Source organism: Hyla sarda, chromosome 9 (assembly GCF_029499605.1).
Source record: "Hyla sarda isolate aHylSar1 chromosome 9, aHylSar1.hap1, whole genome shotgun sequence".
Classification (NCBI taxonomy): Eukaryota; Metazoa; Chordata; class Amphibia; order Anura; family Hylidae; genus Hyla; species Hyla sarda.
Window position 1 is genome coordinate 175,624,306 of NC_079197.1, and position 27,330 is coordinate 175,651,635.

General features: G+C 36.6%; 1 protein-coding gene across 2 annotated transcripts in view; it reads left to right on the forward strand.

Annotated features, from left to right (window-relative positions):
• Positions 1–27,330, forward strand: part of LOC130290801 (transmembrane protein 182-like) — a 64,552-nt gene that overhangs the window by 17,550 nt on the left and 19,672 nt on the right. The gene's annotated exons all lie outside the window — the stretch shown is intronic.

The window sequence follows — 27,330 nt, forward strand, 5'->3', positions numbered from 1 at the left end:
TATATACAATGTATGTAATGTGTGCAGTATATCAGGTGTGTAGTATATACAATGTATGTAGTGTGTGCAGTATATCAGGTGTGTAGTATATACAATGTATGTAGTGTATGCAGTGTGTAGTATATACAATGTATGTAGTGTGCAGTGTGTAGTATATACAATGTATGTAGTGTGTGCAGTATATCAGGTGTGTAGTATATACAATGTATGTAGTGTGCAGTGTGTAGTATATACAATGTATGTAGTGTGTACAGTATATCAGGTGTGTAGTATATACAATGTATGTAGTGTGTGCAGTACATCAGGTGTGTAGTATATACAATGTATGTAGTGTATGCAGTGTGTAGTATATACAATGTATGTAGTGTGCAGTGTGTAGTATATACAATGTATGTAGTGTGTGCAGTATATCAGGTGTGTAGTATATACAATGTATGTAGTGTGTGCAGTATATCAGGTGTGTAGTATATACAATGTATGTAATGTGTGCAGTGTGTAGTATATACAATGTATGTAGTGTGTGCAGTATATCAGGTGTGTAGTATATACAATGTATGTAGTGTGTGCAGTATATCAGGTGTGTAGTATATACAATGTATGTAATGTGTGCAGTGTGTAGTATATACAATGTATGTAGTGTGTGCAGTATATCAGGTGTGTGGTATATACAATGTATGTAGTGTGTGTAGTATATACAATGTATGTAGTGTGCAGTGTGTAGTATATACAATGTATGTAATGTGTGCAGTATATCAGGTGTGTAGTATATACAATGTATGTAATGTGTGCAGTGTGTAGTATATACAATGTATGTAATGTGTGCAGTATATCAGGTGTGAAGTATATACAATGTATGTAATGTGTGCAATATATCAGGTGTGTGGTATATACAATGTATGTAGTGTGTGCAGTGTGTAGTATATACAATGTATGTAGTGTGTGCAGTGTGTAGTATATACAATGTATGTAGTGTGTGCAGTGTGTAGTATATACAATGTATGTAGTGTGTACAGTATATCAGGTGTGTAGTATATACAATGTATGTAATGTGTGCAGTATATCAGGTGTGTAGTATATAAAATGTATGTAGTGTGTGCAGTGTGTAGTATATACAATGTATGTAGTGTGTGCAGTGTGTAGTATATACAATGTATGTAATGTGTGCAGTGTGTAGTATATACAATGTATGTAGTGTGTGCAGTGTGTAGTATATACAATGTATGTAGTGTGTGCAGTGTGTAGTATATACAATGTATGTAGTGTGTACAGTATATCAGGTGTGTAGTATATACAATGTATGTAGTGTGTGCAGTATATCAGGTGTGTAGTATATACAATGTATGTAGTGTGTGCAGTGTGTAGTATATACAATGTATGTAATGTGTGCAGTATATCAGGTGTGTAGTATATACAATGTATGTAGTGTGTGCAGTATATCAGGTGTGTAGTATATACAATGTATGTAGTGTATGCAGTGTGTAGTATATACAATGTATGTAGTGTGCAGTGTGTAGTATATACAATGTATGTAGTGTGTACAGTATATCAGGTGTGTAGTATATACAATGTATGTAATGTGTGCAGTATATCAGGTGTGTAGTATATACAATGTATGTAGTGTGTGCAGTATATCAGGTGTGTAGTATATACAATGTATGTAGTGTGTGCAGTGTGTAGTATATACAATGTATGTAGTGTGCAGTGTGTAGTATATACAATGTATGTAGTGTGTGCAGTATATCAGGTGTGTAGTATATACAATGTATGTAATGTGTGCAGTGTGTAGTATATACAATGTATGTAATGTGTGCAGTATATCAGGTGTGTAGTATATACAATGTATGTAATGTGTGCAGTATATCAGGTGTGTAGTATATACAATGTATGTAATGTGTGCAGTGTGTAGTATATACAATGTATGTAGTGTGTGCAGTATATCAGGTGTGTAGTATATACAATGTATGTAATGTGTGCAGTATATCAGGTGTGTGGTATATACAATGTATGTAGTGTGTGCAGTGTGTAGTATATACAATGTATGTAGTGTGTGCAGTGTGTAGTATATACAATGTATGTAGTGTGTGCAGTGTGTAGTATATACAATGTATGTAGTGTGTACAGTATATCAGGTGTGTAGTATATACAATGTATGTAATGTGTGCAGTATATCAGGTGTGTAGTATATACAATGTATGTAGTGTGTGTAGTGTGTAGTATATACAATGTATGTAGTGTGTGCAGTGTGTAGTATATACAATGTATGTAATGTGTGCAGTGTGTAGTATATACAATGTATGTAGTGTGTGCAGTGTGTAGTATATACAATGTATGTAGTGTGTGCAGTGTGTAGTATATACAATGTATGTAATGTGTACAGTATATCATGTGTGTAGTATATACAATGTATGTAGTGTGTGCAGTGTGTAGTATATACAATGTATGTAGTGTGTGCAGTGTGTAGTATATACAATGTATGTAATGTGTACAGTATATCATGTGTGTAGTATGTACAATGTATGTAGTGTGCAGTATATACAATGTATGTAATGTGTGCAGTGTGTAGTATATACAATGTATGTAGTGTGTGCAGTATATCAGGTGTGTAGTATATACAATGTATGTAGTGTGTGCAGTGTGTAGTATATACAATGTATGTAATGTGTGCAGTATATCAGGTGTGTAGTATATACAATGTATGTAATGTGTGCAGTGTGTAGTATATACAATGTATGTAGTGTGTGCAGTATATCAGGTGTGTAGTATATACAATGTATGTAGTGTGTGCAGTATATCAGGTGTGTGGTATATACAATGTATGTAGTGTGTGTAGTATATACAATGTATGTAGTGTGTGTAGTATATACAATGTATGTAGTGTGCAGTGTGTAGTATATACAATGTATGTAGTGTGTGCAGTATATCAGGTGTGTGGTATATACAATGTATGTAGTGTGTGCAGTGTGTAGTATATACAATGTATGTAGTGTGTGCAGTATATCAGGTGTGTAGTATATACAATGTATGTAGTGTATGCAGTGTGTAGTATATACAATGTATGTAGTGTGTGCAGTGTGTAGTATATACAATGTATGTAATGTGTGCAGTATATCAGGTGTGTAGTATATACAATGTATGTAGTGTGTGCAGTGTGTAGTATATACAATGTATGTAGTGTGCAGTGTGTAGTATATACAATGTATTTAATGTGTGCAGTATATCAGGTGTGTAGTATATACAATGTCTGTAGTGTGTGCAGTGTGTAGTATATACAATGTATGTAGTGTGTGCAGTATATCAGGTGTGTAGTATATACAATGTATGTAGTGTATGCAGTGTGTAGTATATACAATGTATGTAGTGTGTGCAGTGTGTAGTATATACAATGTATGTAATGTGTGCAGTATATCAGGTGTGTAGTATATACAATGTATGTAGTGTGTGCAGTATATCAGGTGTGTAGTATATACAATGTATGTAGTGTGTGCAGTGTGTAGTATATACAATGTATGTAGTGTGCAGTGTGTAGTATATACAATGTATTTAATGTGTGCAGTATATCAGGTGTGTAGTATATACAATGTATGTAATGTGTGCAGTGTGTAGTATATACAATGTATGTAGTGTGTGCAGTATATCAGGTGTGTAGTATATACAATGTATGTAATGTGTGCAGTGTGTAGTATATACAATGTATGTAGTGTGTGCAGTATATCAGGTGTGTAGTATATACAATGTATGTAATGTGTGCAGTTTATCAGGTGTGTAGTATATACAATGTATGTAATGTGTGCAGTGTGTAGTATATACAATGTATGTAGTGTGTGCAGTATATCAGGTGTGTAGTATATACAATGTATGTAATGTGTGCAGTATATCAGGTGTGTGGTATATACAATGTATGTAGTGTGTGCAGTGTGTAGTATATACAATGTATGTAGTGTGTGCAGTGTGTAGTATATACAATGTATGTAGTGTGTGCAGTGTGTAGTATATACAATGTATGTAGTGTGTACAGTATATCAGGTGTGTAGTATATACAATGTATGTAATGTGTGCAGTATATCAGGTGTGTAGTATATACAATGTATGTAGTGTGTGCAGTGTGTAGTATATACAATGTATGTAGTGTGTGCAGTGTGTAGTATATACAATGTATGTAATGTGTGCAGTGTGTAGTATATACAATGTATGTAGTGTGTGCAGTATATCAGGTGTGTAGTATATACAATGTATGTAATGTGTGCAGTGTGTAGTATATACAATGTATGTAATGTGTGCAGTGTGTAGTATATACAATGTATGTAGTGTGTGCAGTATATCAGGTGTGTAGTATATACAATGTATGTAATGTGTGCAGTGTGTAGTATATACAATGTATGTAGTGTGTGCAGTGTGTAGTATATACAATGTATGTAGTGTGTGCAGTGTGTAGTATATACAATGTATGTAATGTGTACAGTATATCAGGTGTGTAGTATATACAATGTATGTAGTGTGTGCAGTGTGTAGTATATACAATGTATGTAATGTGTACAGTATATCATGTGTGTAGTATATACAATGTATGTAATGTGTGCAGTATATCAGGTGTGTAGTATATACAATGTATGTAATGTGTGCAGTGTGTAGTATATACAATGTATGTAGTGTGTGCAGTATATCAGGTGTGTAGTATATACAATGTATGTAGTGTGTACAGTATATCAGGTGTGTGGTATATACAATGTATGTAGTGTGTGTAGTATATACAATGTATGTAGTGTGTGTAGTATATACAATGTATGTAGTGTGCAGTGTGTAGTATATACAATGTATGTAGTGTGTGCAGTATATCAGGTGTGTGGTATATACAATGTATGTAGTGTGTGCAGTGTGTAGTATATACAATGTATGTAGTGTGTACAGTATATCAGGTGTGTAGTATATACAATGTATGTAGTGTGTGCAGTGTGTAGTATATACAATGTATTTAGTGTGTGCAGTACATCAGGTGTGTAGTATATACAATGTATGTAGTGTGTGCAGTATATCAGGTGTGTAGTATATACAATGTATTTAGTGTGTGCAGTGTGTAGTATATACAATGTATGTAGTGTGTGCAGTGTGTAGTATATACAATGTATGTAGTGTGTGCAGTATATCAGGTGTGTAGTATATACAATGTATTTAGTGTGTGCAGTATATCAGGTGTGTAGTATATACAATGTATTTAGTGTGTGCAGTGTGTAGTATATACAATGTATGTAATGTGTGCAGTATATCAGGTGTGTAGTATATACAATGTATGTAGTGTGTGCAGTGTGTAGTATATACAATGTATGTAATGTGTGCAGTGTGTAGTATATACAATGTATGTAGTGTGTGCAGTGTGTAGTATATACAATGTATGTAGTGTGTGCAGTATATCAGGTGTGTAGTATATACAATGTATTTAGTGTGTGCAGTATATCAGGTGTGTAGTATATACAATGTATGTAATGTGTGCAGTGTGTAGTATATACAATGTATGTAATGTGTGCAGTATATCAGGTGTGTAGTATATACAATGTATGTAGTGTGTGCAGTATATACAATGTATGTAATGTGTGCAGTGTGTAGTATATACAATGTATGTAGTGTGTGCAGTGTGTAGTATATACAATGTATGTAATGTGTGCAGTATATCAGGTGTGTAGTATATACAATGTATGTAGTGTGCAGTATATCAGGTGTGTAGTATATACAATGTATGTAATGTGTGCAGTATATCAGGTGTGTGGTATATACAATGTATGTAATGTGTACAGTATATCAGGTGTGTAGTATATACAATGTATGTAGTGTGTGCAGTGTGTAGTATATGCAATGTATGTAGTGTGTGCAGTGTGTAGTATATACAATGTATGTAATGTGTGCAGTGTGTAGTATATACAATGTATGTAGTGTGTGCAGTATATCAGGTGTGTAGTATATACAATGTATGTAGTGTGTGCAGTATATCAGGTGTGTGGTATATACAATGTATGTAGTGTGTGTAGTATATACAATGTATGTAGTGTGCAGTGTGTAGTATATACAATGTATGTAGTGTGTGCAGTATATCAGGTGTGTAGTATATACAATGTATGTAGTGTATGCAGTGTGTAGTATATACAATGTATGTAGTGTGTGCAGTGTGTAGTATATACAATGTATGTAGTGTGCAGTGTGTAGTATATACAATGTTTGTAATGTGTACAGTATATCAGGTGTGTAGTATATACAATGTATGTAGTGTGTGCAGTGTGTAGTATATGCAATGTATGTAGTGTGTGCAGTGTGTAGTATATACAATGTATGTAATGTGTGCAGTGTGTAGTATATACAATGTATGTAATGTGTGCAGTATATCAGGTGTGTAGTATATACAATGTATGTAGTGTGTGCAGTATATCAGGTGTGTTGGTATATACAATGTATGTAGTGTGTGCAGTATATCAGGTGTGTAGTATATACAATGTATGTAGTGTGTGCAGTATATCAGGTGTGTAGTATATACAATGTATGTAATGTGTGCAGTGTGTAGTATATACAATGTATGTAGTGTGTGCAGTATATCAGGTGTGTAGTATATACAATGTATGTAGTGTGTGCAGTATATCAGGTGTGTAGTATATACAATGTATGTAATTGTGTGCAGTGTGTAGTATATACAATGTATGTATTGTGCAGTATATCAGGTGTGTAGTAATATACAATGTATGTAGTGTGTGCAGTATATCAGGTGTGTAGTATATACAATGTATGTAATGTGTGCAGTATATCAGGTGTGTAGTATATACAATGTATGTAGTGTGTGCAGTATATCAGGTTGTGTAGTATATACAATGTATGTAGTGTATGCAGTGTGTAGTATATACAATGTATGTAGTGTGCAGTGTGTAGTATATACAATGTATGTAGTGTGTGCAGTATATCAGGTGTGTAGTATATACAATGTATGTAGTGTGTGCAGTGTGTAGTATATACAATGTATTTAATGTGTGCAGTATATCAGGTGTGTAGTATATACAATGTATGTAGTGTGTGCAGTATATCAGGTGTGTAGTATATACAATGTATGTAGTGTGCAGTGTGTAGTATATACAATGTATTTAATGTGTGCAGTATATCAGGTGTGTAGTATATACAATGTATGTAGTGTGTGCAGTATATCAGGTGTGTAGTATATACAATGTATGTAGTGTGTGCAGTATATCAGGTGTGTAGTATATACAATGTATGTAATGTGTGCAGTGTGTAGTATATACAATGTATGTAGTGTGTGCAGTATATCAGGTGTGTAGTATATACAATGTATGTAGTGTGTGCAGTATATCAGGTGTGTAGTATATACAATGTATGTAATGTGTGCAGTGTGTAGTATATACAATGTATGTAATGTGTGCAGTATATCAGGTGTGAAGTATATACAATGTATGTAATGTGTGCAGTGTGTAGTATATACAATGTTTGTAGTGTGTGCAGTATATCAGGTGTGTAGTATATACAATGTATGTAGTGTGTGCAGTGTGTAGTATATACAATGTTTGTAGTGTGTGCAGTATATCAGGTGTGTAGTATGATACAATGTATGTAGTGTGTACAGTATATCAGGTGTGTAGTATATACAATGTATGTAATGTGTGCAGTATATCAGGTGTGTAGTATATACAATGTATGTAGTGTGTGCAGTGTGTAGTATATACAATGTATGTAGTGTGTGCAGTGTGTAGTATATACAATGTATGTAATGTGTGCAGTGTGTAGTATATACAATGTATGTAGTGTGTGCAGTGTGTAGTATATATAATGTATGTAGTGTGTGCAGTGTGTAGTATATACAATGTATGTAGTGTGTACAGTATATCAGGTGTGTAGTATATACAATGTATGTAATGTGTGCAGTATATCAGGTGTGTAGTATATACAATGTATGTAGTGTGTGCAGTATATCAGGTGTGTAGTATATACAATGTATGTAGTGTATGCAGAGTGTGTAGTATATACAATGTATGTAGTGTGCAGTGTGTAGTATATACAATGTATGTAGTGTGTGCAGTGTTGTAGTATATACAATGTATGTAGTGTGTGCAGTGTGTAGTATATACAATGTATGTAGTGTGTACAGTATATCAGGTGTGTAGTATATACAATGTATGTAATGTGTGCAGTATATCAGGTGTGTAGTATATACAATGTATGTAGTGTGTGCAGTATATCAGGTGTGTAGTATATACAATGTATGTAGTGTGTGCAGTGTGTAGTATATACAATGTATGTAGTGTGCAGTGTGTAGTATATACAATGTATTTAATGTGTGCAGTATATCAGGTGTGTAGTATATACAATGTATGTAATGTGTGCAGTGTGTAGTATATACAATGTATGTAGTGTGTGCAGTATATCAGGTGTGTAGTATATACAATGTATGTAATGTGTTGCAGTGTGTAGTATATACAATGTATGTAGTGTGTGCAGTGTGTAGTATATACAATGTATGTAGTGTGTGCAGTATATCAGGTGTGTAGTATATACAATGTATGTAGTGTGTGCAGTGTGTAGTATATACAATGTATGTAGTGTGCAGTATATCAGGTGTGTAGTATATACAATGTATGTAATGTGTGCAGTATATCAGGTGTGTAGTATATATACAATGTATGTAATGTGTGCAGTGTGTAGTATATACAATGTATGTAGTGTGTGCAGTATATCAGGTGTGTAGTATATACAATGTATGTAATGTGTGCAGTATATCAGGTGTGTGGTATATACAATGTATGTAGTGTGTGCAGTGTGTAGTATATACAATGTATGTAGTGTGTGCAGTGTGTAGTATATACAATGTATGTAGTGTGTGCAGTGTGTAGTATATATACAATGTATGTAGTGTGTACAGTATATCAGGTGTGTAGTATATACAATGTATGTAATGTGTGCAGTATATCAGGTGTGTAGTATATACAATGTATGTAGTGTGTGCAGTGTGTAGTATATACAATGTATGTAGTGTGTGCAGTGTGTAGTATATACAATGTATGTAATGTGTGCAGTGTGTAGTATATACAATGTATGTAGTGTGTGCAGTGTGTAGTATATACAATGTATGTAGTGTGTGCAGTGTGTAGTATATACAATGTATGTAATGTGTACAGTATATCATGTGTGCTAGTATATACAATGTATGTAATGTGTGCAGTATATCAGGTGTGTAGTATAAACAATGTATGTAATGTGTGCAGTGTGTAGTATATACAATGTATGTAGTGTGTGCAGTATATCAGGTGTGTAGTATATACAATGTATGTAGTGTGTGCAGTTATATCAGGTGTGTGTGGTATATACAATGTATGTAGTGTGTGTAGTATATATACAATGTATGTAGTGTGTGTAGTATATACAATGTATGTAGTGTGCAGTGTGTAGTATATACAATGTATGTAGTGTGTGCAGTATATCAGGTGTGTGGTATATACAATGTATGTAGTGTGTGCAGTGTGTAGTATATACAATGTATGTAGTGTGTGCAGTATATCAGGTGTGTAGTATATACAATGTATGTAGTGTGTGCAGTGTGTAGTATATACAATGTATGTAGTGTGTGCAGTATATCAGGTGTGTAGTATATACAATGTATGTAGTGTGTGCAGTGTGTAGTATATACAATGTATGTAGTGTGTGCAGTATATCAGGTGTGTAGTATATACAATGTATGTAGTGTATGCAGTGTGTAGTATATACAATGTATGTAGTGTGCAGTTGTGTAGTATATACAATGTATGTAGTGTGTACAGTATATCAGGTGTGTAGTATATACAATGTATGTAATGTGTGCAGTATATCAGGTGTGTAGTATATACAATGTATGTAGTGTGTGCAGTATATCAGGTGTGTAGTATATACAATGTATGTAGTGTGTGCAGTGTGTAGTATATACAATGTATGTAGTGTGCAGTGTGTAGTATATACAATGTATTTAATGTGTGCAGTATATCAGGTGTGTAGTATATACAATGTATGTAATGTGTGCAGTGTGTAGTATATACAATGTATGTAGTGTGTGCAGTATATCAGGTGTGTAGTATATACAATGTATGTAATGTGTGCAGTGTGTAGTATATACAATGTATGTAGTGTGTGCAGTATATCAGGTGTGTAGTATATACAATGTATGTAATGTGTGCAGTATATCAGGTGTGTAGTATATACAATGTATGTAGATGTGTGCAGTGTGTAGTATATACAATGTATGTAGTGTGTGCAGTATATCAGGTGTGTAGTATATACAATGTATGTAATGTGTGCAGTATATCAGGTGTGTTGGTATATACAATGTATGTAGTGTGTGCAGTGTGTAGTATATACAATGTATGTAGTGTGTAGTGTTGCAGTGTGTAGTATATACAATGTATGTAGTGTGTGCAGTGTGTAGTATATACAATGTATGTAGTGTGTACAGTATATCAGGTGTGTGTAGTATATACAATGTATGTAGTGTGTGCAGTGTGTAGTATATACAATGTATGTAGTGTGTGCAGTGTGTAGTATATACATTGTATGTAATGTGTGCAGTGTGTAGTATATACAATGTATGTAGTGTGTGCAGTGTGTAGTATATACAATGTATGTAGTGTGTGCAGTGTGTAGTATATACAATGTATGTAATGTGTACAGTATATCATGTGTGTAGTATATACAATGTATGTAATGTGTGCAGTATATCAGGTGTGTAGTATATACAATGTATGTAATTGTGTGCAGTGTGTAGTATATACAATGTATGTAGTGTGTGCAGTATATCAGGTGTGTAGTATATACAATGTATGTAGTGTGTGCAGTATATCAGGTGTGTAGTATATACAATGTATGTAGTGTGTGCAGTATATCAGGTGTGTGGTATATACAATGTATGTAGTGTGTGTAGTATATACAATGTATGTAGTGTGTGTAGTATATACAATGTATGTAGTGTGCAGTGTGTAGTATATACAATGTATGTAGTGTGTGCAGTATATCAGGTGTGTAGGTATATACAATGTATGTAGTGTGTGCAGTGTGTAGTATATACAATGTATGTAATGTGTTGCAGTGTGTAGTATATACAATGTATGTAGTGTGTGCAGTATATCAGGTGTGTAGTATATACAATTTATGTAATGTGTGCAGTGTGTAGTATATACAATGTATTTAATGTGTGCAGTATATCAGGTGTGTAGTATATACAATGTATGTAGTGTGTGCAGTGTGTAGTATATACAATGTATGTAATGTGTGGCAGTATATCAGGTGTGTAGTATATACAATTTATGTAATGTGTGCAGTGTGTAGTATATACAATGTATGTAATGTGTGCAGTGTGTAGTATATACAATGTATTGCTTAGTGGTAGTGTGCAGTATATCAGGTGTGTAGTATATACAATGTATGTAGTGTGTGCAGTGTGTAGTATATACAATGTATGTAGTGTGTGCAGTATGTCAGGTGTGTAGTATATACAATGTATGTAGTGTGCAGTATATCAGGTGTGTAGTATATACAATGTATGTAGTGTGTGCAGTGTGTAGTATATACAATGTATGTAGTGTGTGCAGTATATCAGGTGTGTAGTATATACAATGTATGTAGTGTATGCAGTGTGTAGTATATAACAATGTATGTAGTGTGCAGTGTGTAGTATATACAATGTATGTAGTGTGTGCAGTATATCAGGTGTGTAGTATATACAATGTATGTAGTGTATGCAGTGTGTAGTATATACAATGTATGTAGTGTGTGTAGTATATCAGGTGTGTAGTATATACAATGTATGTAGTGTGTGTAGTATATACAATGTATGTAATGTGTGCAGTGTGTAGTATATACAATGTATGTAGTGTGTGCAGTATATCAGGTGTGTAGTATATATAATGTATGTAGTGTGTGTAGTATATACAACGTATGTAGTGTGTGCAGTATATCAGGTGTGTAGTATATACAATGTATGTAGTGTGTGTAGTATATACAATGTATGTAGTGTGTGTAGTATATACAATGTATGTAGTGTGCAGTGTGTAGTATATACAATGTATGTAGTGTGTGCAGTATATCAGGTGTGTAGTATATACAATGTATGTAGTGTGTGTAGTATATACAATGTATGTAATGTGTGCAGTGTGTAGTATATACAATGTAAAGTGTGTGCAGTATATCAGGTGTGTAGTATATACAATGTATGTAATGTGTGCAGTATATCAGGTGTGTGGTATATACAATGTATGTAGTGTGTGTAGTATATCAGGTGTGTAGTATATACAATGTATGTAATGTGTGCAGTATATCAGGTGTGTAGTATATACAATGTATGTAGTGTGCAGTATATCAGGTGTGTGGTATATACAATGTATGTAGTGTGTGCAGTATATCAGGTGTGTAGTATATACAATGTATGTAATGTGTGCAGTATATCAGGTGTGTAGTATATACAATGTATGTAATGTGTGCAGTGTGTAGTATATACAATGTATGTAGTGTGTGCAGTATATCAGGTGTGTAGTATATACAATGTATGTAGTGTGTGCAGTATATCAGGTGTGTAGTATATACAATGTATGTATTGTGTGCAGTGTGTAGTATATACAATGTATGTAGTGTGCAGTGTGTAGTATATACAATGTATGTAGTGTGTGCAGTATATCAGGTGTGTAGTATATACAATGTATGTAGTGTGTGCAGTATATCAGGTGTGTAGTATATACAATGTATGTAGTGTGTGCAGTGTGTAGTATATACAATGTATGTAGTGTGTGCAGTATATCAGGTGTGTAGTATATACAATGTATGTAGTGTGTGCAGTGTGTAGTATATACAATGTATGTAGTGTGTGCAGTGTGTAGTATATACAATGTATGTAGTGTGTGCAGTATATCAGGTGTGTAGTATATACAATGTATGTAATGTGTGCAGTGTGTAGTATATACAATGTATGTAGTGTGTGCAGTGTGTAGTATATACAATGTATGTAGTGTGTGCAGTGTGTAGTATATACAATGTATGTAGTGTGTACAGTATATCAGGTGTGTAGTATATACAATGTATGTAGTGTGTGCAGTGTGTAGTATATACAATGTATGTAATGTGTACAGTATATCAGGTGTGTAGTATATACAATGTATGTAGTGTGTGCAGTGTGTAGTATATACAATGTATGTAATGTGTACAGTATATCAGGTGTGTAGTATATACAATGTATGTAGTGTGTGCAGTATATCAGGTGTGTGGTATATACAATGTATGTAGTGTGTGCAGTATATCAGGTGTGTAGTATATACAATGTATGTAGTGTATGCAGTGTGTAGTATATACAATGTATGTAGTGTGCAGTGTGTAGTATATACAATGTATGTAGTGTGTGCAGTATATCAGGTGTGTAGTATATACAATGTATGTAGTGTGTGCAGTGTGTAGTATATACAATGTATGTAGTGTGTGCAGTATATCAGGTGTGTAGTATATACAATGTATGTAGTGTATGCAGTGTGTAGTATATACAATGTATGTAGTGTGCAGTGTGTAGTATATACAATGTATGTAGTGTGTGCAGTATATCAGGTGTGTAGTATATACAATGTATGTAGTGTGTGCAGTATATCAGGTGTGTAGTATATACAATGTATGTAGTGTATGCAGTGTGTAGTATATACAATGTATGTAGTGTGCAGTGTGTAGTATATACAATGTATGTAGTGTGTGCAGTATATCAGGTGTGTAGTATATACAATGTATGTAGTGTGTGCAGTATATCAGGTGTGTAGTATATACAATGTATGTAGTGTATGCAGTGTGTAGTATATACAATGTATGTAGTGTGTGTAGTATATCAGGTGTGTAGTATATACAATGTATGTAGTGTGTGTAGTATATACAATGTATGTAATGTGTGCAGTGTGTAGTATATACAATGTATGTAGTGTGTGCAGTATATCAGGTGTGTAGTATATACAATGTATGTAGTGTGTGTAGTATATACAATGTATGTAGTGTGTGCAGTATATCAGGTGTGTAGTATATACAATGTATGTAGTGTGTGTAGTATATACAATGTATGTAGTGTGTGTAGTATATACAATGTATGTAGTGTGCAGTGTGTAGTATATACAATGTATGTAGTGTGTGCAGTATATCAGGTGTGTAGTATATACAATGTATGTAGTGTGTGCAGTGTGTAGTATATACAATGTAAAGTGTGTGCAGTATATCAGGTGTGTAGTATATACAATGTATGTAATGTGTGCAGTATATCAGGTGTGTGGTATATACAATGTATGTAATGTGTGCAGTATATCAGGTGTGTAGTATATACAATGTATGTATTGTGTGCAGTGTGTAGTATATACAATGTATGTAGTGTGCAGTGTGTAGTATATACAATGTATGTAGTGTGTGCAGTATATCAGGTGTGTAGTATATACAATGTATGTAGTGTGTGCAGTATATCAGGTGTGTAGTATATACAATGTATGTAATGTGTGCAGTGTGTAGTATATACAATGTATGTAGTGTGTGCAGTATATCAGGTGTGTAGTATATACAATGTATGTAATGTGTGCAGTATATCATGTGTGTAGTATATACAATGTATGTAGTGTGTGCAGTGTGTAGTATATACAATGTATGTAGTGTGTGCAGTATATCAGGTGTGTAGTATATACAATGTATGTAATGTGTGCAGTGTGTAGTATATACAATGTATGTAGTGTGTGCAGTGTGTAGTATATACAATGTATGTAGTGTGTGCAGTGTGTAGTATATACAATGTATGTAGTGTGTGCAGTGTGTAGTATATACAATGTATGTAGTGTGTGCAGTATATCAGGTGTGTAGTATATACAATGTATGTAATGTGTGCAGTGTGTAGTATATACAATGTATGTAGTGTGTGCAGTGTGTAGTATATACAATGTATGTAGTGTGTGCAGTGTGTAGTATATACAATGTATGTAGTGTGTACAGTATATCAGGTGTGTAGTATATACAATGTATGTAGTGTGTGCAGTGTGTAGTATATACAATGTATGTAATGTGTACAGTATATCAGGTGTGTAGTATATACAATGTATGTAGTGTGTGCAGTGTGTAGTATATACAATGTATGTAATGTGTACAGTATATCAGGTGTGTAGTATATACAATTTATGTAGTGTGTGCAGTATATCAGGTGTGTGGTATATACAATGTATGTAGTGTGTGCAGTATATCAGGTGTGTAGTATATACAATGTATGTAGTGTATGCAGTGTGTAGTATATACAATGTATGTAGTGTGCAGTGTGTAGTATATACAATGTATGTAGTGTGTGCAGTATATCAGGTGTGTAGTATATACAATGTATGTAGTGTATGCATTGTGTAGTATATACAATGTATGTAGTGTGTGTAGTATATCAGGTGTGTAGTATATACAATGTATGTAGTGTGTGTAGTATATACAATGTATGTAGTGTGCAGTGTGTAGTATATACAATGTATGTAATGTGTGCAGTATATCAGGTGTGTAGTATATACAATGTTTGTAGTGTGTGCAGTGTGTAGTATATACAATGTTTGTAGTGTGTGCAGTGTGTAGTATATACAATGTATGTAGTGTGTGCAGTATATCAGGTGTGTAGTATATACAATGTATGTAATGTGTGCAGTATATCAGGTGTGTGGTATATACAATGTATGTAATGTGTGCAGTGTGTAGTATATACAATGTATGTAATGTGTGCAGTGTGTAGTATATACAATGTATGTAGTGTGTGCAGTATATCAGGTGTGTAGTATATACAATGTATGTATTGTGTGCAGTGTGTAGTATATACAATGTATGTATTGTGTGCAGTGTGTAGTATATACAATGTATGTAGTGTGCAGTGTGTGGTATATACAATGTATGTAGTGTGTGCAGTGTGTAGTATATACAATGTATGTAGTGTGTGCAGTATATCAGGTGTGTAGTATATACAATGTATGTAGTGTGTGTAGTATATACAATGTATGTAGTGTGCAGTGTGTAGTATATACAATGTATGTAGTGTGTGCAGTATATCAGGTGTGTAGTATATACAATGTATGTAATGTGTGCAGTATATCAGGTGTGTAGTATATACAATGTTTGTAGTGTGTGCAGTGTGTAGTATATACAATGTATGATGTGTGTAGTATATCAGGTGTGTAGTATATACAATGTATGTAATGTGTGCAGTATATCAGGTGTGTGGTATATACAATGTATGTAATGTGTGCAGTGTGTAGTATATACAATGTATGTAGTGTGTGCAGTATATCAGGTGTGTAGTATATACAATGTATGTATTGTGTGCAGTGTGTAGTATATACAATGTATGTAGTGTGCAGTGTGTGGTATATACAATGTATGTAGTGTGTGCAGTATATCAGGTGTGTAGTATATACAATGTATGTAATGTGTGCAGTATATCAGGTGTGTAGTATATACAATGTATGTAATGTGTGCAGTGTGTAGTATATACAATGTATGTAGTGTGTACAGTATATCAGGTGTGTAGTATATACAATGTATGTAATGTGTGCAGTGTGTAGTATATACAATGTATGTAGTGTGTACAGTATATCAGGTGTGTAGTATATACAATGTATGTAGTGTGTGCAGTGTGTAGTATATACAATGTATGTAGTGTGTGCAGTATATCAGGTGTGTAGTATATACAATGTATGTAATGTGTGCAGTGTGTAGTATATACAATGTATGTAGTGTGTGCAGTATATCAGGTGTGTAGTATATACAATGTATGTAGTGTGTGCAGTGTGTAGTATATACAATGTATGTAATGTGTGCAGTATATCAGGTGTGTAGTATATACAATGTATGTAATGTGTGCAGTATATCAGGTGTGTAGTATATACAATGTATGTAATGTGTGCAGTATATCAGGTGTGTAGTATATACAATGTATGTAGTGTGTGCAGTGTGTAGTATATACAATGTATGTAGTGTGTACAGTATATCAGGTGTGTAGTATATACAATGTATGTAATGTGTGCAGTGTGTAGTATATACAATGTATGTAGTGTGTGCAGTATATCAGGTGTGTAGTATATACAATGTATGTAATGTGTGCAGTGTGTAGTATATACAATGTATGTAGTGTGTGCAGTATATCAGGTGTGTAGTATATACAATGTATGTAATGTGTGCAGTATATCAGGTGTGTAGTATATACAATGTATGTAGTGTGTGCAGTGTGTAGTATATACAATGTATGTAGTGTGTGCAGTGTGTAGTATATACAATGTATGTAGTGTGTGCAGTGTGTAGTATATACAATGTATTTAGTGTGTGCAGTATATCAGGTGTGTAGTATATACAATGTATGTAATGTGTGCAGTGTGTAGTATATACAATGTATGTAGTGTGTGCAGTATATCAGGTGTGTAGTATATACAATGTATGTAATGTGTGCAGTATATCAGGTGTGTAGTATATACAATGTATGTAATGTGTGCAGTATATCAGGTGTGTGGTATATACAATGTATGTAGTGTGTGCAGTGTGTAGTATATACAATGTATGTAGTGTGTGCAGTGTGTACTATATACAATGTATGTAGTGTGTGCAGTGTGTAGTATATACAATGTATGTAGTGTGTGCAGTGTGTAGTATATACAATGTATGTAGTGTGTGCAGTATATCAGGTGTGTAGTATATACAATGTATGTAGTGTGTGCAGTATATCAGGTGTGTAGTATATACAATGTATGTAATGTGTGCAGTATATCAGGTGTGTAGTATATACAATGTATGTAGTGTGTGCAGTGTGTAGTATATACAATGTATGTAGTGTGTGCAGTGTGTAGTATATACAATGTATGTAGTGTGTGCAGTGTGTAGTATATACAATGTATGTAGTGTGTGCAGTATATCAGGTGTGTAGTATATACAATGTATGTAGTGTGTGCAGTGTGTAGTATATACAATGTATGTAGTGTGTGCAGTGTGTAGTATATACAATGTATGTAGTGTGTGCAGTGTGTAGTATATACAATGTATGTAGTGTGTGCAGTATATCAGGTGTGTAGTATATACAATGTATGTAATGTGTACAGTATATCAGGTGTGTAGTATATACAATGTATGTAGTGTGTGCAGTGTGTAGTATATACAATGTATGTAGTGTGTGCAGTGTGTAGTATATACAATGTATGTAGTGTGTGCAGTGTGTAGTATATACAATGTATGTAGTGTGTGCAGTATATCAGGTGTGTAGTATATACAATGTATGTAGTGTGTGCAGTGTGTAGTATATACAATGTATGTAGTGTGTGCAGTGTGTAGTATATACAATGTATGTAGTGTGTACAGTATATCAGGTGTGTAGTATATACAATGTATGTAGTGTGTGCAGTATATCAGGTGTGTAGTATATACAATGTATGTAATGTGTGCAGTGTGTAGTATATACAATGTATGTAGTGTGTGCAGTATATCAGGTGTGTAGTATATACAATTTATGTAGTGTGTGCAGTATATCAGGTGTGTAGTATATACAATGTATGTAGTGTGTGCAGTGTGTAGTATATACAATGTATGTAGTGTGTGCAGTGTGTAGTATATACAATGTATGTAGTGTGTGCAGTGTGTAGTATATACAATGTATGTAGTGTGTGCAGTATATCAGGTGTGTAGTATATACAATGTATGTAGTGTGTGCAGTGTGTAGTATATACAATGTATGTAGTGTGTGCAGTGTGTAGTATATACAATGTATGTAGTGTGTACAGTATATCAGGTGTGTAGTATATACAATGTATGTAGTGTGTGCAGTATATCAGGTGTGTAGTATATACAATGTATGTAATGTGTGCAGTGTGTAGTATATACAATGTATGTAGTGTGTGCAGTGTGTAGTATATACAATGTATGTAGTGTGTGCAGTGTGTAGTATATACAATGTATGTAGTGTGTGCAGTATATCAGGTGTGTAGTATATACAATGTATGTAGTGTGTGCAGTGTGTAGTATATACAATGTATTTAGTGTGTGCAGTGTGTAGTATATACAATGTATGTAATGTGTGCAGTATATCAGGTGTGTAGTATATACAATGTATGTAATGTGTGCAGTATATCAGGTGTGTGGTATATACAATGTATGTAGTGTGCAGTGTGTAGTATATACAATGTATGTAGTGTGCAGTGTGTAGTATATACAATGTATTTAGTGTGTGCAGTGTGTAGTATATACAATGTATGTAATGTGTGCAGTATATCAGGTGTGTAGTATATACAATGTATGTAATGTGTGCAGTATATCAGGTGTGTAGTATATACAATGTTTGTAGTGTGTGCAGTGTGTAGTATATACAATGTATGTAGTGTGTGCAGTGTGTAGTATATACAATGTATGTAGTGTGCAGTGTGTAGTATATACAATGTATTTAGTGTGTGCAGTGTGTAGTATATACAATGTATGTAGTGTGCAGTGTGTAGTATATACAATGTATTTAGTGTGTGCAGTGTGTAGTATATACAATGTATGTAATGTGTGCAGTGTGTAGTATATACAATGTATGTAGTGTGCAGTGTGTAGTATATACAATGTATTTAGTGTGTGCAGTGTGTAGTATATACAATGTATGTAATGTGTACAGTATATCAGGTGTGTAGTATATACAATGTATGTAATGTGTGCAGTGTGTAGTATATACAATGTATGTAATGTGTGCAGTATATCAGGTGTGTAGTATATACAATGTATGTAGTGTGTGCAGTGTGTAGTATATACAATGTATGTAATGTGTGCAGTATATCAGGTGTGTAGTATATACAATGTATGTAATGTGTGCAGTGTGTAGTATATACAATGTATGTAATGTGTGCAGTATATCAGGTGTGTAGTATATACAATGTATGTAATGTGTGCAGTGTGTAGTATATACAATGTATGTAATGTGTGCAGTGTGTAGTATATACAATGTATGTAATGTGTGCAGTATATCAGGTGTGTAGTATATACAATGTATGTAGTGTGTGCAGTATATCAGGTGTGTAGTATATACAATGTATGTAGTGTGTGTAGTATATACAATGTATGTAGTGTGCAGTGTGTAGTATATACAATGTATGTAGTGTGTGCAGTATATCAGGTGTGTAGTATATACAATGTATGTAGTGTGTGCAGTATATCAGGTGTGTAGTATATACAATGTATGTAGTGTGTGCAGTGTGTAGTATATACAATGTATGTAGTGTGTGCAGTATATCAGGTGTGTAGTATATACAATGTATGTAATGTGTGCAGTATATCAGGTGTGTAGTATATACAATGTATGTAGTGTGCAGTATATCAGGTGTGTAGTATATACAATGTTTGAAGTGTGTGCAGTGTGTAGTATATACAATGTATGTAGTGTGTGCAGTGTGTAGTATATACAATGTATGTAGTGTGTGCAGTGTGTAGTATATACAATGTATGTAATGTGTGCAGTATATCAGGTTTGTAGTATATACAATGTATGTAGTGTGTGCAGTATATCAGGTGTGTAGTATATACAATGTATGTAATGTGTGCAGTGTGTAGTATATACAATGTATGTAATGTGTGCAGTGTGTAGTATATACAATGTATGTAATGTGTGCAGTGTGTAGTATATACAATGTATGTAATGTGTACAGTATACCAGGTGTGTAGTATATACAATGTATGTAATGTGTACAGTATATCAGGTGTGTAGTATATACAATGTATGTAGTGTGTGCAGTGTGTAGTATATACAATGTATGTAGTGTGTGCAGTGTGTAGTATATACAATGTATGTAGTGTGTGCAGTATATCAGGTGTGTAGTATATACAATGTATGTAGTGTGTACAGTGTGTAGTATGTACAATGTATGTAGTGTGTGCAGTATATCAGGTGTGTAGTATATACAATGTATGTAGTGTGTGCAGTATATCAGGTGTGTAGTATATACAATGTATGTAGTGTGTGCAGTATATCAGGTGTGTAGTATATACAATGTATGTAGTGTGTGCAGTGTGTAGTATATACAATGTTTGTAGTGTGTGCAGTATATCAGGTGTGTAGTATATACAATGTATGTAATGTGTGCAGTGTGTAGTATATACAATGTATGTAGTGTGTGCAGTATATCAGGTGTGTAGTATATACAATGTATGTAGTGTGTGCAGTGTGTAGTATATACAATGTATGTAATGTGTGCAGTATATCAGGTGTGTAGTATATACAATGTATGTAATGTGTGCAGTATATCAGGTGTGTAGTATATACAATGTATGTAGTGTGTGCAGTATATCAGGTGTGTAGTATATACAATGTATGTAGTGTGTGCAGTGTGTAGTATATACAATGTTTGTAGTGTGTGCAGTATATCAGGTGTGTAGTATATACAATGTATGTAGTGTGTGCAGTATATCAGGTGTGTAGTATATACAATGTATGTAGTGTGTGCAGTGTGTAGTATATACAATGTTTGTAGTGTGTGCAGTATATCAGGTGTGTAGTATATACAATGTATGTAGTGTGTACAGTATATCAGGTGTGTAGTATATACAATGTATGTAGTGTGTGCAGTATATCAGGTGTGTAGTATATACAATGTATGTAGTGTGTGCAGTATATCAGGTGTGTAGTATATACAATGTATGTAGTGTGCAGTATATCAGGTGTGTAGTATATACAATGTATGTAGTGTGCAGTATATCAGGTGTGTAGTATATACAATGTATGTAGTGTGCAGTATATCAGGTGTGTAGTATATACAATGTATGTAGTGTGTGCAGTATATCAGGTGTGTAGTATATACAATGTATGTAGTGTGTGCAGTGTGTAGTATATACAATGTATGTAATGTGTACAGTATACCAGGTGTGTAGTATATACAATGTATGTAATGTGTACAGTATACCAGGTGTGTAGTATATACAATGTATGTAATGTGTACAGTATATCAGGTGTGTAGTATATACAATGTATGTAGTGTGTGCAGTATATCAGGTGTGTAGTAAATACAATGTATGTAGTGTGTACAGTGTGTAGTATGTACAATGTATGTAGTGTGTGCAGTATATCAGGTGTGTAGTATATACAATGTATGTAGTGTGTGCAGTGTGTAGTATATACAATGTTTGTAGTGTGTGCAGTATATCAGGTGTGTAGTATATACAATGTATGTAGTGTGTGCAGTATATCAGGTGTGTAGTATATACAATGTATGTAGTGTGTGCAGTGTGTAGTATATACAATGTTTGTAGTGTGTGCAGTATATCAGGTGTGTAGTATATACAATGTATGTAGTGTGTGCAGTATATCAGGTGTGTAGTATATACAATGTATGTAGTGTGTGCAGTGTGTAGTATATACAATGTTTGTAGTGTGTGCAGTATATCAGGTGTGTAGTATATACAATGTATGTAGTGTGTGCAGTATATCAGGTGTGTAGTATATACAATGTATGTAGTGTGTGCAGTGTGTAGTATATACAATGTTTGTAGTGTGTGCAGTATATCAGGTGTGTAGTATATACAATGTATGTAGTGTGTACAGTATATCAGGTGTGTAGTATATACAATGTATGTAGTGTGTGCAGTATATCAGGTGTGTAGTATATACAATGTATGTAGTGTGTGCAGTATATCAGGTGTGTAGTATATACAATGTATGTAGTGTGCAGTATATCAGGTGTGTAGTATATACAATGTATGTAGTGTGCAGTATATCAGGTGTGTAGTATATACAATGTATGTAGTGTGTGCAGTATATCAGGTGTGTAGTATATACAATGTATGTAGTGTGTGCAGTGTGTAGTATATACAATGTATGTAATGTGTACAGTATACCAGGTGTGTAGTATATACAATGTATGTAATGTGTACAGTATACCAGGTGTGTAGTATATACAATGTATGTAATGTGTACAGTATATCAGGTGTGTAGTATATACAATGTATGTAGTGTGTGCAGTATATCAGGTGTGTAGTAAATACAATGTATGTAGTGTGTACAGTGTGTAGTATGTACAATGTATGTAGTGTGTGCAGTATATCAGGTGTGTAGTATATACAATGTATGTAGTGTGTGCAGTATATCAGGTGTGTAGTATATACAATGTATGTAGTGTGTACAGTATATCAGGTGTGTAGTATATACAATGTATGTAGTGTGTACAGTATATCAGGTGTGTAGTATATACAATGTATGTAGTGTGTACAGTATATCAGGTGTGTAGTATATACAATGTATGTAGTGTGTGCAGTATATCAGGTGTGTAGTATATACAATGTATGTAGTGTGTGCAGTATATCAGGTGTGTAGTATATACAATGTATGTAGTGTGCAGTGTGTAGTATATACAATGTATGTAGTGTGTGCAGTATATCAGGTTTGTAGTATATACAATGTATGTAGTGTGTGCAGTATATCAGGTGTGTAGTATATACAATGTATGTAATGTGTGCAGTGTGTAGTATATACAATGTATGTAATGTGTGCAGTGTGTAGTATATACAATGTATGTAATGTGTACAGTATACCAGGTGTGTAGTATATACAATGTATGTAATGTGTACAGTATATCAGGTGTGTAGTATATACAATGTATGTAGTGTGTGCAGTATATCAGGTGTGTAGTATATACAATGTATGTAGTGTGTACAGTATATCAGGTGTGTAGTATATACAATGTATGTAGTGTGTGCAGTGTGTAGTATATACAATGTATGTAGTGTGTACAGTATATCAGGTGTGTAGTATATACAATGTATGTAGTGTGTGCAGTATATCAGGTGTGTAGTATATACAATGTATGTAGTGTGCAGTATATCAGGTGTGTAGTATATACAATGTATGTAGTGTGCATGACTAGGGGATCTGCTACTTGCTCTGTGACCCCTGTACCACCCTGCCACCCCATCAATAACCACATTACAACACTTATTTTGGTGGAAAGGCCACAGCGGCCACATTTATTAAATAACCATAATAAAATAAAATAAATATATATACTTTAACTTTACAATAACACAGTAACAGTCGGGTAAACATTACCCATTAACATTATAACATTTACAAATCATAGTGCATAACAGTGTAAACAGTTTTTTCATTTCCTACCCCAAAGGTAAGGGGACCTGAAGGCAACCTGACTTATTCCCCGGGCTCCTACTTTGCCCTTGGCCGTAAATCAACGACCCAAGGACACCCCCTTCAGAGCCCCCGTTTTTCCACCTCAACCGCTGAGGTGTCACCAGTGACTGGGGCACCGCCCCCAGCCCTACCACACCATTCTGTTCACACCTCACTCCAATTCTCCATCAAGTGCCTCCAGGTCCCCTCCCCCACTACCTGCCACGACGGCCTTGTGTGACTCCTCACTCACGGCCGGCCACCCACAACCCGACTGCTCTCACTACCACCTCCCTAATTTCCAGAACCCACAAATCCATCCCCAAGGGGTTCAGATGGACCCCGTCAGCGTCCATAAAATCCCAGGAAGGACTCTCCAACTCCCGGTGGCGCACTACCAGGCCCCCATTCCGCGCCATGAAACGACTCACCACCCGATTAACCTTGGCCCTCGCCTTATTCAGTCGGATGACCGAACGCGCCTCCCTCCACTTGAACCGCGCCACAATGTCCGACCAGACCACCACGATCCCGGGGAAGGACGACCAGATCCGCAGCATGTCCAATTTAATATCCCTCATCAAGGCTCTGGCCGTCCGACCCCCAAGATCATTGCCGCCTAGGTGGACTACCAACACGTTGGGGGGCCTGTCCAGCGCCGCGTGTGTTTGCAAGAGGGGGAGCAGTCCCGCCCACTGCAAACCCCCTTGACCAATCCACCGCACCTGAGCCTGTTCCCTGTCCAGACCCAACTGCCTCCCAGCCGGGCGAACATCAGCGCGCGAGGCCCCACGCCTCACGTACGAATGTCCCACGATCCAGACCAAGCACGGCTGACCCCCTGTAAGACATAAACACGAAAAACAACCCATCACTATCCCTGCCTTACTCCCCACATATATTGTCCAGAAAACAAAACAAACACCCACAAAAAGACACGCCCACCCCCCTACAACATCTGCGGGCGCACATATAACCGGAACCGATCAGATTCCCACCTACCAATCCTCCGTATCGCATCAGGCCCCAAACCCCACCGCGACGCCTCCGTAGCCGCTCCTATCCGAAAGGAGTGCGAGCTGAACCCACCCGCATCCTTCCCCAGCTTTTCCAGGCAAAAACGGAAAACCCGCACAAATTGGAACCGGGACAAAAATTCCCCGTTCGCATGAACCAGCAGAGGGCCCCCCATCACCGTCCGAACCCCCAAGTACTCCCGAAAACAATGCACCGGACACATGCCCCCACCACCCAACTCCGCCAATCGCACAGCAAAACCCTTCCCCAGCTGGTCCGTTTTGGACCTGCGCACCTTACACACTAACACAGAACCGTCCAAGCAAACATCCCCAAACAACAAACCTCCCACCCGAACCTTACTAGGCGCGACCAACTCCGAAACCCGGAACGCCCCAAAAAAACGCCAGCGAGAAAGCCAGCCGAAACAGCAACACCTCAAAAACAGACGAGCACACCGTCCCCAAGACCCCCCCTATATCCGCCAGCAGCTGGAAAGAAACGGGCCGCCGAGCATCACGCTGCACCACCCCCGCCGAAAACCCCTGGCAGCCAAACGCACCCTAAACGATTTAGTGACATCAGACAACCCCTGACACCTAAACCAGAACCCCAGGGCCGCCATCCGGCGGCTCAACCCCGACGGGGACACTCCATCCCCAAACAATCTCCCAACGTAAAACAAAACTGCCACTTCCCAATCCCCATCACTCAAAACCCCCAACTCCGCCACCAAAAGCTCCCATTCCCGCCAACACTTACTATACCCCGCCCAGGTGCTATCACAGACCGACCGACGAATCAAGGCAAAGGCCGTTCTCAAACCACTTGCCATAACTCCTCCGGACAGGGGATCCCCTGCGACTCCGCCTCCGGCGCCAGCTCCCGAAACCTGTCCCACTGAAAACGAGAGAGAGAGTCAGCAATCTCATTACAGATCCCCGGGACATGCATAGCCACAAACTGCGCGTTCAACAATAAACAGCTTAACACCAAACGCCTTAACAGCCTCACCACCGAAGGCGATCTCGCCGTTTGTGCGTTCACTGCCTGTACCACTCCCAGGTTGTCACACCGGAAACAGATTTTTCGATTGCGCAACTGCTCCCCCCAAATCTCCACCGCCACCACAATCGGAAAAAGTTCCAGCAGCGCCAAGTTGCGCACCAAACCGCCCTCCCGCCATGCCATCGGCCATTCCCCCGTGCACCACTGACCCCGGAAATAAGCGCCGAAGCCACAGCTACCCGACGCGTCCGTGAACAGTTCCATGTCCCAGTTGGACACTTGCCGTTCCATGATAATCGACCGCCCGTTATACCTGTCCAAGAATTCCCGCCAAATCCCCAAATCCGCCCGCAAATCCGCGGACAATCGCACAAAGTGATTCGGCCGTCGCACACCTGCCGTAGCACCCGCTAAACGCCTACAAAAAACCCGCCCCATGGGCATAATGCGACACGCAAAATTGAGGCGGCCTAACAACGACTGCAAGTCCCTCAACTTAATCTTCCGAGTCAGCAACGCCCCTTCAATCGCCCCCCTCAAATCCTGAAGCTTGTCATCCGGCAACCTACACTCAAAAGCCACCGTGTCAATGACAATGCCCAGGAATTTTAACGCTGTGGATGGCCCCTCCGTCTTGTCGGGTGCCAAAGGCACCCCGAAGCAGGCCGCCACCCTCTCCATCGTTTGCAGCAGAATCGCGCAAGTCGCCCTACCAGCCTGCCCCACGAATAAGAAATCGTCGAGGTAATGCAGCACCGAAGGCACCTGAGCCTCCGATCGCACCACCCATTCTAAAAACGTGCTAAAAAACTCAAAAAACGAACAAGAAATAGAACAGCCCATAGGAAGGCAACGATCCACAAAAAACTGTCCCTCCCAACAACACCCCAACAACTCAAAACTGTCCGGATGGACCGGAAGGAGCCGAAATGCAGCCTCAATATCCGTTTTTGCCAACAGCGCGCCCCTGCCGTACCGCCTCACCCACTCAACCGCCGCATCGAAAGACGTGTATGACACCGCGCACAGCGCCGGGTCGATACCGTCATTTACCGACTCCCCTTCCGGAAAGGAGAGGTGGTGAATGAGCCGAAACTTGTTCGGCTCCTTCTTGGGAACCACCCCCAGCGGAGAAATCCTCAAGTTCGGCAGCGGCGGGGCCGCAAACG